The sequence below is a fragment of the Adiantum capillus-veneris genome, chromosome 15, assembly GCF_014529385.1.
Source record: "Adiantum capillus-veneris isolate H3 chromosome 15, ASM1452938v2, whole genome shotgun sequence".
NCBI lineage: Eukaryota > Viridiplantae > Streptophyta > Polypodiopsida > Polypodiales > Pteridaceae > Adiantum > Adiantum capillus-veneris.
Window position 1 is genome coordinate 140803652 of NC_140945.1, and position 13857 is coordinate 140817508.

General features: G+C 41.4%; 1 pseudogene; it reads left to right on the top strand.

The window, feature by feature from the left end:
• The first annotated feature begins 254 nt into the window (after positions 1 to 254).
• The window catches only part of LOC147441585 (uncharacterized), a 113039-nt pseudogene continuing 99436 nt past the window's right edge, over positions 255 to 13857 (top strand).

Here is a 13857-nt window from a genome sequence, read left to right on the forward strand (position 1 = left end):
GTATGGGTAGAAGGAAATGCTCAGAGAAGATGTAGGAGTCTCTTGAGGAAACCCAAGCCATAGTTGCTGCTCCAAAGGCAAGCCTTCCCATTATATCGTACAGTAAAATCCATCGTTATGTATTCACTAACCAAGCAATGACTCTGCTACAGCTCTGGGATCTTCGAGTTGTGTTGCAAGCTACAAGAATTTCTTTTGACGCAGACATCATCAAGAAAGTTCTTCATTCCTTCGACGCTGAAGATGGAAGTGCCATGGTAAATGGTAGGAAGGTGTTAGTAACATCAAAAGCCATAGCATCTGCATTCAGAATGCCCAACGAGCCCAAACCTTCTGTGGAAACTGCACAACAGATAAGTATAGCTCTGAAGGAGGATGAAGCGGCTAAACATAATCGCAAAGCAAGTGGTCAAGGAGTTCCAGTAGCAGGACTCGAAGCTTCCACTGCTTTACAGGTTTGTAGTCGAAGCAGTAAGCCTTAAAAAAAACTCAACGTATGTATCTGAAAAACTTTTTGCTATGCTGTTGGCCAAGATATTGGATCCATAGGTTCCTATTAACCTTTGTCAAATTCTCTCGCACAATGTACTCTAGCAAACTGACAAGCTAAAATCTCAAAATGTTTTCAAATCTTGGTATGTTTGGAAATTCTTGTATTGGGCTACTACTACATATGTTAATGAGCAGGTACAGAAGGCTTGGAGTGAGAAGCCAATTTTTGAGTCGAAGAACATTGAGCTTTCCTCAGACGACGAAGAAACGGACAGTCAAACTGTTTCAATAGACCTGAAAAGGAAAGCAACTGTCTGCAGAACAGGCTGGCAGTTCAAAGAATCCAAATACTACACTGACAAAGAGGGGTGAGTTTTTGAAGCAGATAGAAAGCCAGGTCAAGACGGTAAACACTGAGAAAGTTGTAGTGAGCCAAACAGAGCAGCAATCTATTCGGAAGAGTGTGCCTAGCTAGTCACAGTAGTAAAAGGTGTAGTTGCTACTAGTTCTGGGAAAGATCAGGCCAAGCCATCCACTTCTGAGAAGATAGCAGACCAGTCAGGGGACAAAGGCAAGAGCCAATTGGACAAAGGGAAAGGTCCAGCTTCCTCAACTCTACCAGGTGGAGTTCCTAGTCCAAATACTGGAAACATTCTACAACTGGTTAAACAGGACAAGTTGCAGCAAATGCAGACTAAAAAATTGAAAGGGCATCTTTTGCTAAGCAAATACGATTATGCAATTTTACCCTACATAGCTCCAGTGGCAATATATGAGCCTACTAATTCTGATCCAACCACAGTCAAAAGACAGATGTTCAATCCTCATACACTCTTCTTGGAATACCATTGTCAGTTGTATGGGACAACTGATGGAGGCTGCTGGATTAGAAGAAGAAGTCAAAAAGCTTAAAGCTGACTTGACAGAGGCACAAGATCATATTGAAAAGCTCCAGAAAGCCCGGGAAGAGCATAACATACAACACAGGGTACTGAGAGATCATTCAAAAAGGACTAATGAGTTGTTAAAATAAAAGTTAGCTAAGGCTGAATCTGAAATAATGATCATCAAGAATCAACAAAATGAAGCACTGAGAGCTGCAGAGTGAGCATAAACAATGCTCAGGATGAATGGGGCAAAATTCAAAAACCTGTGAATGCGCCATACAGCTCTAAAGGCTTCTCTGACTGAAAGATATATCTATAGCAGCTTGGCTGAAATTTTAAATCCATCAGGCAATGCTATTTTCAATTTAGAGAATTTAAAGTCCTTAATGGAAAGTATGCATAGTGATTTGCAGGACAAGGTGACTGAGTATAATAATGCTCTGATGAATCAAGCTATATTAGATTATATTGAGCAGCAGACTTCTCTGGATGAGGAAGAAGAAGACCAAGAAGATGAAGCTGATCAGGAGGAGGATGATCAAGGAGCAGGACATACAAAGGATGATGATGATGCCCCAACACTATCTCCACCTCTAGGACCTATGGAATTGGAGCTGATCTCTTGAGACAGCTAATTCCAGTGTTGAAGGATTTCAGCTACTACTAGTGTGGGAATATTTCATACAACAGACTGGACAGAAATCAAAGACTAAACTGAAATGTGGATACTGAAATAAGAATCATACTTCTAGACTGGAATAAGGTTCAGATTCAGAAGACTGGACAAGAAGTAAGTATCACTGAAATATATGCCATGATTGAGATTACAGATCAAGATTACAGCGAATATGATTACAGAGGGAAAGTACAGCCAACAATACTGCCACTGATGCTCAAGTACAATGATAGCCCAAAGCGCTAATACAAGTGATAACAATTGCCAACCCGATAATAATGTAATGGGCCCTATTTATACACTTCGGGTTTACTGTAGTAATTACTAAGTAATTTGCTACCCATATTCTAAGAACACGTTCCCACATGGTGATTATCCAGCCGTCTACATCCTTCCCTTCTTTCTTGAATTTTGGCAAGATTCCAAAATTTTTGAAAAATTCCCCTGTCTGATTCTGATGTGAGACTGAAAAATCCATCGTCTGGTTCTGATGTTGGGATGCCAGCTTGACCACATAGAGAATGGTCATTCAAATATTACGAGTAGGAGTTCAAGAAGGACCAAGGATTGTAGGAGGCAGCAGAAAAGGCCAAGGTGGAGCTCTCACCAGGCCAAGGTGGAGCTGTCATCTCTCCCTGCCTGCTGAGAAGAAAATTTGCCACTGAATTCTGAGATGGAACTACCCAGTATCCTTCCATTGGACCCTCTTCCTTTTGCCTTTTCTCTTTGACCGGGATGGTGCCTGAGAAGTCCCACACCAGCATTCTCCCTCTGAATCAGTCCGTAAATGGCCTCCTGCTCAAGTTGATCCCACCGGTCTGTGGTCATCTCTACCTCATAAGGCGTGAGAGAATGATAGGTTTTGGTGTCAGGATCATAGAGTGTACGCCTGCCCTTGCTCAGTCTGGTTCGGGCCGGCTTATGACAATGCGAAGCAGTATGGATCCTTCCCTCTGGAAGAGGATGATTTGTTTTGACGCGAGCTTTGAAAAGAATTTCAGCCATCTCCCTGTGCTGCGGTGCCAGACCCGGCTTTGCTGCAATGTATTTTTCAAGCAATTTGGAAGATTCGTGCTGCAAACGAGAGCGTGGAAAGCCATGCAAAATACTCGAAATAGCACATATCAAGCCATAAATCAACAAAATTGTATATGTGGCACATCCATGAACTCGTAATCGAAGCTATACGCGAACAGCGAGAGACGTAGAGCGAAAGAGAGGGAAAGAGCACGTGCAAGTGCACCTCCTAGAAGGGAGTGCTACGCCGGCACGCGAGAGAGAAGAGAGGAGAGGTGAGAAGAAGAACGCAGACACTGGGTTCAATCTCCCCCCGTGCAAGAGTGACCATTTCCCACTTGCACGTATTTGTTATATAGATTTCTTGAATGGTCAAATTGGTTACAAACTGGCCGGCCGGTCATAAATGGCCAAATCTCATAAAAGAGCACTTGAATAATAAAATGTACATGATATACATATCCATTCGCATAGGCCAAGCTGGGTCTAGTCTTTTGCATCTGTCAGCTGCAATAAATAATAAAATATCAATTCTATAACATACCTCTTAGTTGGAAAGCAACTGTCCTCAGTTGCGAAGATAAAAATCTGCAAACAATACTTGTCAAAAACAATGATTAGTATGTTGTGTCAAATACATCACATAATAAAAGAAATTTATGAAACTAAACAATCATTATCTTATGCCTTCCGTCATCCACATACTACCTATTCTAGTGTCACATACCACTAGAATAAGCAGTATATGTCATACCCTGATAAATCAAGATATCATTGGTCACACTCATCATCAATCTCATAATGTCAAGTCTCATCACATAAACACTGTCGTAATCTGCTACAGACGGAAGTCGCGGCTGCCCTGCGAAATACCAGAAATAACACAATAAACAGCATATAACCGACTAATCGGCATACCTGGCACAATCACGTGGTCGCATTATCGCAAGATACACGAACAAAGAGAGATAGAGATCGGGAGAGAGTAAGCGAGCACGTGCAAATGCACCTCCTAGAGCGGAGTGCTACGCCGGGACGGTGAGAGAGAAGAGAAGAGAGGAGAGAAGAGCAACGCGGACACTGGGTGCAATCTCCCCCCGTGGAAGAGTGACCATTTCCCTCTTGCACGTATTTGTTTTATAGATTTCTTGAATGGTAAATCCAAATCACTTTCCTTATGTACTCGGGTAACAAAATGATACCAGTTACAGTGGTGGCCAGTCACTGCAGCATGATTTTGTGATCGGTGTTGCCTAAATCGGCGAATCTACACTCGACGTGCTGCCTAAATCGGCGAATCTGCATTTGATATAAGTTCAAAAAAGCATGAATCTATTGTTTGTTGTTGTGCTGCCTAAATTGGCGAATCTGCAGTAGATAAGCATTGACACACTGCCTAAATCGACGAATCTGTGTGCATGTGACCAATGGACTAGATAAGACATAATGGAGATAAAATATTTACTATGTGTTTGACACCACTGTGCAGTATAACAAAGTGCTCACAAATTGTTGTTGACTATTCCATAGAACCTTAGCTCGCAAGAGGAACAGGAGGCTATATTGTATTTGAAAGTATATATATACCATTGGTGGCATATGGGGAGAGATACAAGTGTTGCAACTATCGATTCAATATTAGCGTTTGATTATACTTTGAGAATGTACAGTGTTGGTACCTTGATTGGACAATGGAAAAGTGAAAATAAAGTAAACTAGAAACAAATAAAAGAAAGAAAAGAAAAAGTTATACATAACCTTGCTGAAACTGAAATGTGAAACAGTTTAGTAGAAAAAATCTGCAATTCAACTTAATATCATAGATGAACTTGAGTCACAAATAAAGAGGGAAACTCATAAGAAAGCAAAGTTAATGGAGAATTTATCAAACAAGAATAGGTCCCTAGATTAATGAAGGCCTTAGATCCCATCTCCCAAGCGCGTATGAGATATCACCTACTACTACATGAGTGCTACAAAATATTTGGTGATAACATTAATACATTGGTCATAGCTACGAAGAAGCATTCAAAAGTCATAATTCAATGCTACTTCTTGGAGATATCCTCCTATCGAAAATAACTTCATGGACTAGTCTTTGAGTTAGGTTTTTTTGTTTTTGTTTTTTTTTTTCATATGTCTTTATTCAGTAGTTCTTCATTCTTATGACAAATGTAGCAATTGCAGAAAGAAAACATGTACTCTACGCGTACACATTCTAGCAAAAAGTCGTTGCAACGCTCTCATCCTGATACCACTGCTGCAAATGGGAGCGTGGAAAGCCCTGCAAAATACTCGAAATAGCACATAGCAAGCCATAAATCAACAAAATTGTATACCTGGCACATCCACGAACTCGTAATCGAAGCTATACGCGAACAGCGAGAGACGTAGAGCGAAAGAGAGGGAAAGAGCACGTGCAGGCGCACCTCCTAGAAGGGAGTGCTATGCCGGCACGTGAGAGAGAAGAGAGGAGAGGTGAGAAGAAGAACGCAGACACTGGGTGCAATCTCCCCCCGTGCAAGAGTGACCATTTCCCTCTTGCACGTATTTGTTATATAGATTTCTTGAATGGTCAAATTGGTTACAAACTGGCCGGCCGGTCATAAATGGCCAAAGCTCATAAAAGAGCACTTGAATAATAAAATGTACATGATATACATATCCATTCGCATAGGCCAAGCTGGGTCTAGTCTTTTGCATCTGTCAGCTGCAATAAATAATAAAATATCAATTCTATAACAATTCGACCGTGAGTTGTAGCAACAACTGATTAGTAATCCTAGTCAATCCTCTGGCTTGAATCTTCCACTGGCCCAATCACAGCTGAATCCTATGCAGCTCCTCTTTCATTGCATGAATGTCATTGATTTGGAGAGCATCATTGAGCAATGTCTGCCAAGTCTTCCATTCCACAGTTGCTCGCTCATACCAATCCTGAAGCTCATCAGTTATTTTGAAATATGTGAGTCGATCAACTGGTTCTTGATGTTGAGGATACAGCGCTGGAAAGAATTTTGGCAGCTCAGTTTCTCTTGCTAAAACAGCATACAAGAGAACTGGAGAATCAGGCACAAATTCCAGGAAATTGAGAACAGCCTGGTTATCCTGCTGGATCATCTTTCTGGTGATTCTCACTAGCTGGAAGAGGGTTAGGAGAGCAGTTGCCTGTGCTCCTACTGACATTCGCGTTTGAGGTCCTCTGGTAGTAGTTGTCTGGTCCTCAAGAATGGCTTTGACTCTCTGATCCAAAACACCTCTAGTAGCTTGCATTTGTACCAGAATTTCCTTGAGTTGTACCCTAACATCCTTCATGCAGCGGTAAGTTGGTTTGTTACCTAGCAGAAGTTCCAGTTCTAGAGCTAAGGACCGACAATCCGCAATAGATTGCCTTTGCCAGTGCGGGTTTGCCACTTTCTCATCAACATTGAGTATCCATTCCGGAACTCGTTCCAACAGCTGGACTGTATTGGGATGCGCAAGTAGTCTACAAGCTTCTTTATCATGGAAAGCAGTTGATTTCCAATGTTCTACCATTTCCTTGGCTCCCACATATAGTCTTTTAAATCTTTCCAAGTCAGTCCAGAGAGCATCATCCTCCAGATATTGTCTGGTGATGGAGGCCTGTTGATGTCTCAATTGATTATTCAAAGTAATGAGCTGTAGTGAATGCTGATGAGTAGCCACTGGTGCCTCATCCTGAACTTTCATTTTCCCTTTAGCCTCTCTGCTGTGATGGGACTGATCAGTTGGCTGATTCCCAGTGTTACTGGGCTGCTCCTCTTCAGTCTGCTGATTACCCGACTGGTGTTATTTATCCTGTCCTTCCTACTGACCCTCATTCTGGTCTCGCTGGTCTGGCTGTGACTGGCCTCCTTCATCTGGCCCTGTCCCACCAGTACCAGGTCCTGGAGGTGGAGATGGTTGTGGGGCATCATCATCATCCTTTGTATGCCCAGTTTCTTGATCATCCTCCTCCTAATCAGCTTCATCTTCTTTATCTTCTTCATCCTCATCCGGGGAAGTCTGTTGCTCAATATAATCCATTATAGCTTGGTTCATCAGAGCATTATTGAACTCACCCACCTTGTCTTGCAAATCGCTCTGCATACTTTCCATCAAGGACTTTAAATTTTCGAAGTTGAAAACATCATTGCTTGAAGGGTTTAAAATTTTAGACAAGCTATTGTAGATGTATCTTTCAGTCAACAAACCCTTCAGAGCTTTGTGGTGCAATAGAATCTTTCTGAATTCCGCCCGCTTCATCCTATCGTTTCAGCTTGCTCGGAAGCTCTCAGTGCTTCATTCCTTTGACTTTTGATGATCATAATTTCAGACTCAGCCTTAGCTAACTTTTTGTTCAACAACTCCTGAGTCTTTTCAGATTGAGCTTCCAGTACCTTGTGTTGTATGTTCTGCACTTCCTGGGCTTTCTGGAGTGTTTCAATCTGATGTTGTGCTTCTGCCAAGTCAGCTTTAAGCTTTTTGACTTCGTCTTCTGATCCAGCAGCCTCCACAAATTGTCCCATACAATTGACAATGGTATTCCAAGAAGACTGTATCAATACTGAACATCTGTTATTGACCGTGGTTGGATCAGAATCAACAGGTTCATATATTGCCACTGGAGCCACGTAGGGTAAATTTGCATAATCAGCTTTGCTGAGCAAAAGATGCCCTCTCAATTGCTGAGTTTGCATTTGCTGCAACTTATCCTGTTTCACTAGTTGTTGCACAGGGTTTCCAGTAATGGCAAGAACTCTACCAGACAAAGTTGAGAACACTGGTCCTTCCCCTTTGTACAGTTGACTCTTGCCTTTGTCCCCTGACTGGTCTGGTATCTTCTCAACAGTTACATGATCTTTCCCAGATCCAGTAGCAACTGTATTTTTGACAAACTGGCTGATCAGGCACAGTCTTCTAAGCAGATTGCTGCTCAGTTTTACTCATCTCAACTTTCTCAGTGCTTACTGCCTTAGCCTGGCTTTCTATCTGCTTCAACAACTCACTGCTTTTTGTCAGTGTAATTCTTGACTTCTTTGAACTGTCAGCTTCTTCCGCAGTGGCTTTTCTTTTCAGGTCAGTGGAAATCGTTTGACTGTCTGTTTCCTCTTCATCTGAGGACAGTTCAATTTTCTTTGGTTCAAAAATGGGCTGCTCACTCCAAGCCTGCTTTACCTGCTCATTAACATTTGCAGCAGTAGCCCAATACAGGAATTTCCAGACATACCATGCCTTGAAAACAATTTGAGATTTCAGCTTGGCAGTCTGTTGGAGTACATTATGCGAGAGTATTTGACAAAGGTTGATATGGACTTGTGGATCCAGTATCTTGGCCAACAGTATAGCAAACAATTTTTCTGACACATATGTTGGGTTGTCCTTAAGGCTGACTGCTTCAGCTACAAACCTGTAAGCAACAGAGGCTTCCAGTCCTACTCTACTGGAACTCCTTGAGCACTTGCCTAGAACTTCTTTCTAGCCGTTTCATCTTCCTTCAGAGCGATAATTATTTGTTGCGCAGTTGCCACCAACGGTTTGGGCTCATTAGGCATCCGAAATGCAAATGCAATGGCTTCTGGTGTCACTGACACCTTCCTTCTATTTACCATAGCACTGCTACTTTCAGCATCAAAGGAATCAAGAACTTCCTTGATGATATCTGCATCAAAAGCAATCCTTGTAGCTTGCAACAAAACTCGCAGATCCCAGAGTCATTGCGTGATCAGTAAATAAATATCGTTGGATTTTACTATATGGAAGAACGAGAAGGCTTGCCTTTGCCTCAGCAACTATCGCTTGGGTTTCCTCAAGAGTTTCCTGCATCTTCTCTGAGCGTTTCCTTCTACCCATACACTGTGAGGTCGATGACGATGAAACAGGCGAAGGAGAAGATGACTTTCTTGTGTAGAAGTCATTTCCTAGTGTCGCTGGTAAGACTGTCTGACAGTCAGCTGTCTCATCAGAGGTCGAAGTTTGCGGCGGCGGCTGTAGTGAAGAAACCTCGGAGCTCGGCGATGGCGAATGGTTGACAGGAGGAAAGCGTCACGCAGGAGATTTATGGGAAAAAATGCTAACTTTCCTGACTGTTATACGTGTTCATGCCATAAAAGCTCCACCGCTCGCCGCTCCTAGACTTGTGTGCGTTGTTGCTGTCGTGGCAAACATGCATTGGACAAGAGTGCGACCCATCCTTGTAATAATTACCAGTGGCGTGCCATTTGACCTTTGGGTGCTTAAAATTTGGAAAGTGTGTCCATACTGGTACTAAATTGATTCCCAGTCTAGTGCGACTATCTTGGTACTGATTCTAAGATCAAACTGATCTGGTCCTTCTGGTATTGGTTCTGAAACTGGAACTAGTTGCACATGAAAAAGTCCAAAAATATCTGATTCCGGTATCTCTTGATCAGCAAGTTCTAGTTCCTTAGTACCTTGTTCTGGCCCAGTTTCTCTGGTCTCTGAATAATAAATCTTGATCTTTGCCCCATTATATACTCCTGGCAACAACAATCCAAATAAATCTTTCAGTCTGACTGTGCCATTTGGAGAAGACCCAGTCTACCTCAAAAGGTCCTGCCCATGCAATCTTCAGGTGTGGCTTCTTTGGACCCAGTCTAGACTGATATAGAAGCACTAAGTCTCCTTTCTGGAATTCTCGAACTTGAATTCGGCGATCATGCCAGTGCTTCCTTCATTGTTGAACAATTTCTTGTTCCAATATAGTCCTTTGCCTGAGTTCATCTGGGTGCCACTTTACCAAATGGTACCCTTTTGAAAAATCACACTAGACCTCCAAGGTTATCAGCTTGGGAAGAGACACCTCTTAAAAAATGTTCAAAGACTACAAGTTGTAATTTTCTAGGGTTTCCATGGCAAGCGCTTCAAGACACCCCACTTTGCAAGAAGCTACACTCTAATCTCTAATTTGATTGGATTTAGGTGAGGGGTAGGGTTCCACATGGTGGTACCTACATGAACTCTCCAACCTTAAAAGATCCTAAATTTACATTGGTTTGTGGTTACATTCACAAAGCAAGACCAATCTTGGGCTACTATATGGATGATGCCAAGCTTTATTCACAAGGTGGTCAGTGAAAGGGCTCGAGGTACACAACAAATTTCTTGCCCCACGGTGGGCTAGCCTAAAGCTTGGGGGTGCGATGGTCGAGCTTGTTAGGACATGCAAAAGAGTGATGGAGGATTTGGGGTTGGGAGAACCTATAAGTTATTCTCACAACTTTGCATCTGATTGTTTTGTTGAGATGTAGAGAGAAAGAGAGAAAGACGAGACAAGAGACACACCATATACACTCCCAAAGATTGATTCATATTGAGGACAAGATACAAATATATAGGGGAGACCAAGTTCAGTAGAGTGAGCCATATATAGCTCCAACACCCCCACTCAAACAAAGGTCTCTAGCTTTGGATGAAAAAAACCCTTGGGGAGTTCAAGGGAAAAACCCAAGCCCATATACAATGTGAAAATATGAACCAGCGGTGATGATGTGAAAGTAAATTGTGCATCTATGTACAAATATTCAAGTGACTTAGATATCAAAATGTGAAAATGTGGAGTGTGCATAGTGCATGGTACCTAAAAGATTACAATGCCATATGTACAAAGCTATTACAATAGCAAAGAAGCTAATCTAAAAAGAGTGAGGCCAAAGCAACTCCAAGCTCTGATCGCAAGAGGATGAAACGTGACTCATTGAGGCCTTTGGTCAAAATGTCTACAATCATCTGGTCACTTGGACAGTGCTCAACCATAATGGTTCCTTTGCGTACTTCATACCTGACATAATGATAATGGACAGCAATGTGCTTTGACTTATTATGTTGAACATAGTCTTTTGCAAGACTAATAGCACTTTGGTTGTCACACCACAAGGGTGTGCTAGAAAGAGGAGAGTGACCAATATCAACCAGCATTTGTCGAAGCCAAATCAACTCACGAGCTGCAAGTGATGCCGCAACATATTCTGACTCAGTCGTAGAAACTGCAACACAACGTTGTTTCTTGTTGGTCCAAGAAACAAGACAATCATTTATAAAGAAGCAATTTCCACTAGTAGATCGCATTGATAAATGTGAGCTTGCCCAGTCTGCATCTGTGTATCCCAAAAGAGAAAGAGATTGCATAGAATCCGATTTGAGTTGTCGTCGATAGACTAAACCAAAATCTGTAGTGCCTTTCAAGTATTTCAATACACGCTTTGCAGCAGACCAATGTTTAAGAGAAGGACATGCAAGATGTTGTCCAAGATAATTGGCAGCAAACAAAATATCAGGACGAGTGTTCATGCCAACAAACTGAAGACATCCAATCAAGTTAGCATAAGGTTGATTTGTGACAAGTTGACCGCCATTGTCAGAAGTGTTCTTCGTAGAGCTCGCAAGACAAGGTGTATTGGCTGAATGTGCAGATTCCATACCAAATTTTTGAATAGTATCTGCAATAAAATTTGACTGTCAAAGGAATAAAATACCTTTTGTACGGTTCCGTTGGATTTGAATGCCAAGACAAGAGTGAATCTCTCCAAGATCCATCATATCAAATGCAGAAGACAATAACTTTTTCACTTGCTGAAGAAATACCAAATCATTGGAAACAAGGATGGTATCATCCACATAAAGAGCAAGAATCACAAAACTGCTACCTTGGCATTTTATGTATAAGTTGGGGTCTGACGAGCAAGAGATGAATCCTTTAGAGGTGAGAAAAAGATCAAATTTTGTATACGAGGCTCGCGAAGCTTGTTTGAGACCATATAGTGCCATATGGAGTTGAGCAAAAAGGTCTTCTTTACTTGGAATAACAAACCCTTGTGGTTGTTCCATATAAATTTCCTCTTCCAATTCACCATTAAGATAAGCAGTTCACACATCCATTTGATGAGCTTCTAAATCAAATTGAACAGCAAATGCCAATAAAACTCAAACACTTGTAATGCGAACAACTGGTGAAAAAGTCTCTTGATAATCAACACTAGCTACTTGGGAGTAACCTTTTGCAACGAAACCCACCTTGAACTTGTCAAAAGATTCATCTGCTTTTACTTTTGTCTTATACACCCACTTACATTTAATAGCTGTACGACCAGGAGGTAATTCAGTTAGTATCCATGTACCTTTAGAGATAAGAGAATCGTACTCTGCTTCCATAGCCTCTTGCCATTGATCCTTTTGTGGTGAAGAGATAGCTTCATCATAAGTAACGGGATCTTCAAAAGTAGAAAAAGCACTATCATCAATATCGTCATCATAAACATGACATGAGCCATGTTCAAAATCAATAGACAGATCAACAAAAATATCAATATCATCATTGGCAACATTTGGAATGCATGGTTGTGAAGAGGAAAGTTGCTCTATAGGAAGAGTTTCATCTTCTGAAAGAAATGGAAAAGCCTGAAGCAATGATTTAGTATCATCAGAATCATCCATGGACCATGAGTCTCCCATAAGCTGTTCGTTAAAAGTAACATCACGATTCATAATTACTTTCTTGGAGGAAGGGTTATAGAATTTGTAGCCTTTGGAAGTGTTAGAATATCCAATAAAAATATCTTTAAGACCAGGAGCATCAAGCTTTGTTCGTGTTTCTTTGGGAACATGAATATAAGAAATACATCCAAAGGTTCGAAAATGAGATACAGAAGGAATGTCACCTATCCATGCTGTGATGGGTATCTTACCAGAGGGTGCAGTAGTAGGTAGATGATTCTGAATAAATGCTGCTGTCAAAGTAGCTTCAGCCCAGAAAACACGAGATAAGCCAGAATGAATCAGCATACATCTTACAGCATTGAGAATAGTGCAATTCTTTCGTTCAGCAACACCGTTCTGTTGAGGCAAATATGGAATAGTGTGTTCATGATGAATTCCACTGTCAGCACAGTAACTCACAAACTCTCGAGAAACATATTCGCCTCCATTGTCACTACAAAGCTTCTTAAGGCGACGACCAGTTTGAAGTTCCGTAGCCTTGTGGAATTGTTTGAAAACAGATAAGGCTTCAAATTTTTGTCTAAGTAGAAATACAGTCGTATACCTTGAGAAATCATCAATGAAAGTAATGAAGTAGCGATATTGTGATCTTGAAGAAGGTAGAGGTCCACATATATCAATATGAACAAGATCCAATATGTCATGAGAATGAGTTGTATTTGAAAGAGGAAAGGGTTTACAATTGTGTTTCCCAAGAGCACAAAATTCACAAATTCCCATATGGGGATGGGCTTTAAGATCCATGCCATGAACAAGATCACGACGTTGAAGATCAAGGAGTTTTGAGAAATCAGCATGAACAAAACGGTGATGCCATACTTTGCAATCATGATCACCTAGAGCAGTGACAATATATGCTACAACATCGTTGAGAGAGAGTTCAAACAAATTACTGTTTCGAGGAGGAATGGCTATAGTCTGTCCATCTTTCTCAATTCGGCATTTGGTATGATCAAATCCAACAAACAGACCAAGATCAACAAGTCTAGCAACTGAAAGAATATTACGCTGAAGATCTGGTACATGTAATACTCCTCGCAAAATTCGAGTGGAAGAAGATAAGGTACCAAGATATAAGTCTCCAATACCCTTTACTTGACAAGTAGTATCATCAGCAAGATAAACAACACGTTGAACTGGCAGTGGATGATAGTTATGGAGCCACTTAGGCTGATATGTCATATTTCCTGTAGCACCAGAATCGACAATAAAAAGTGATCCATCACGTACATGAAGTATTCTGTCTGGAGCAACTAAACATAGGACGCA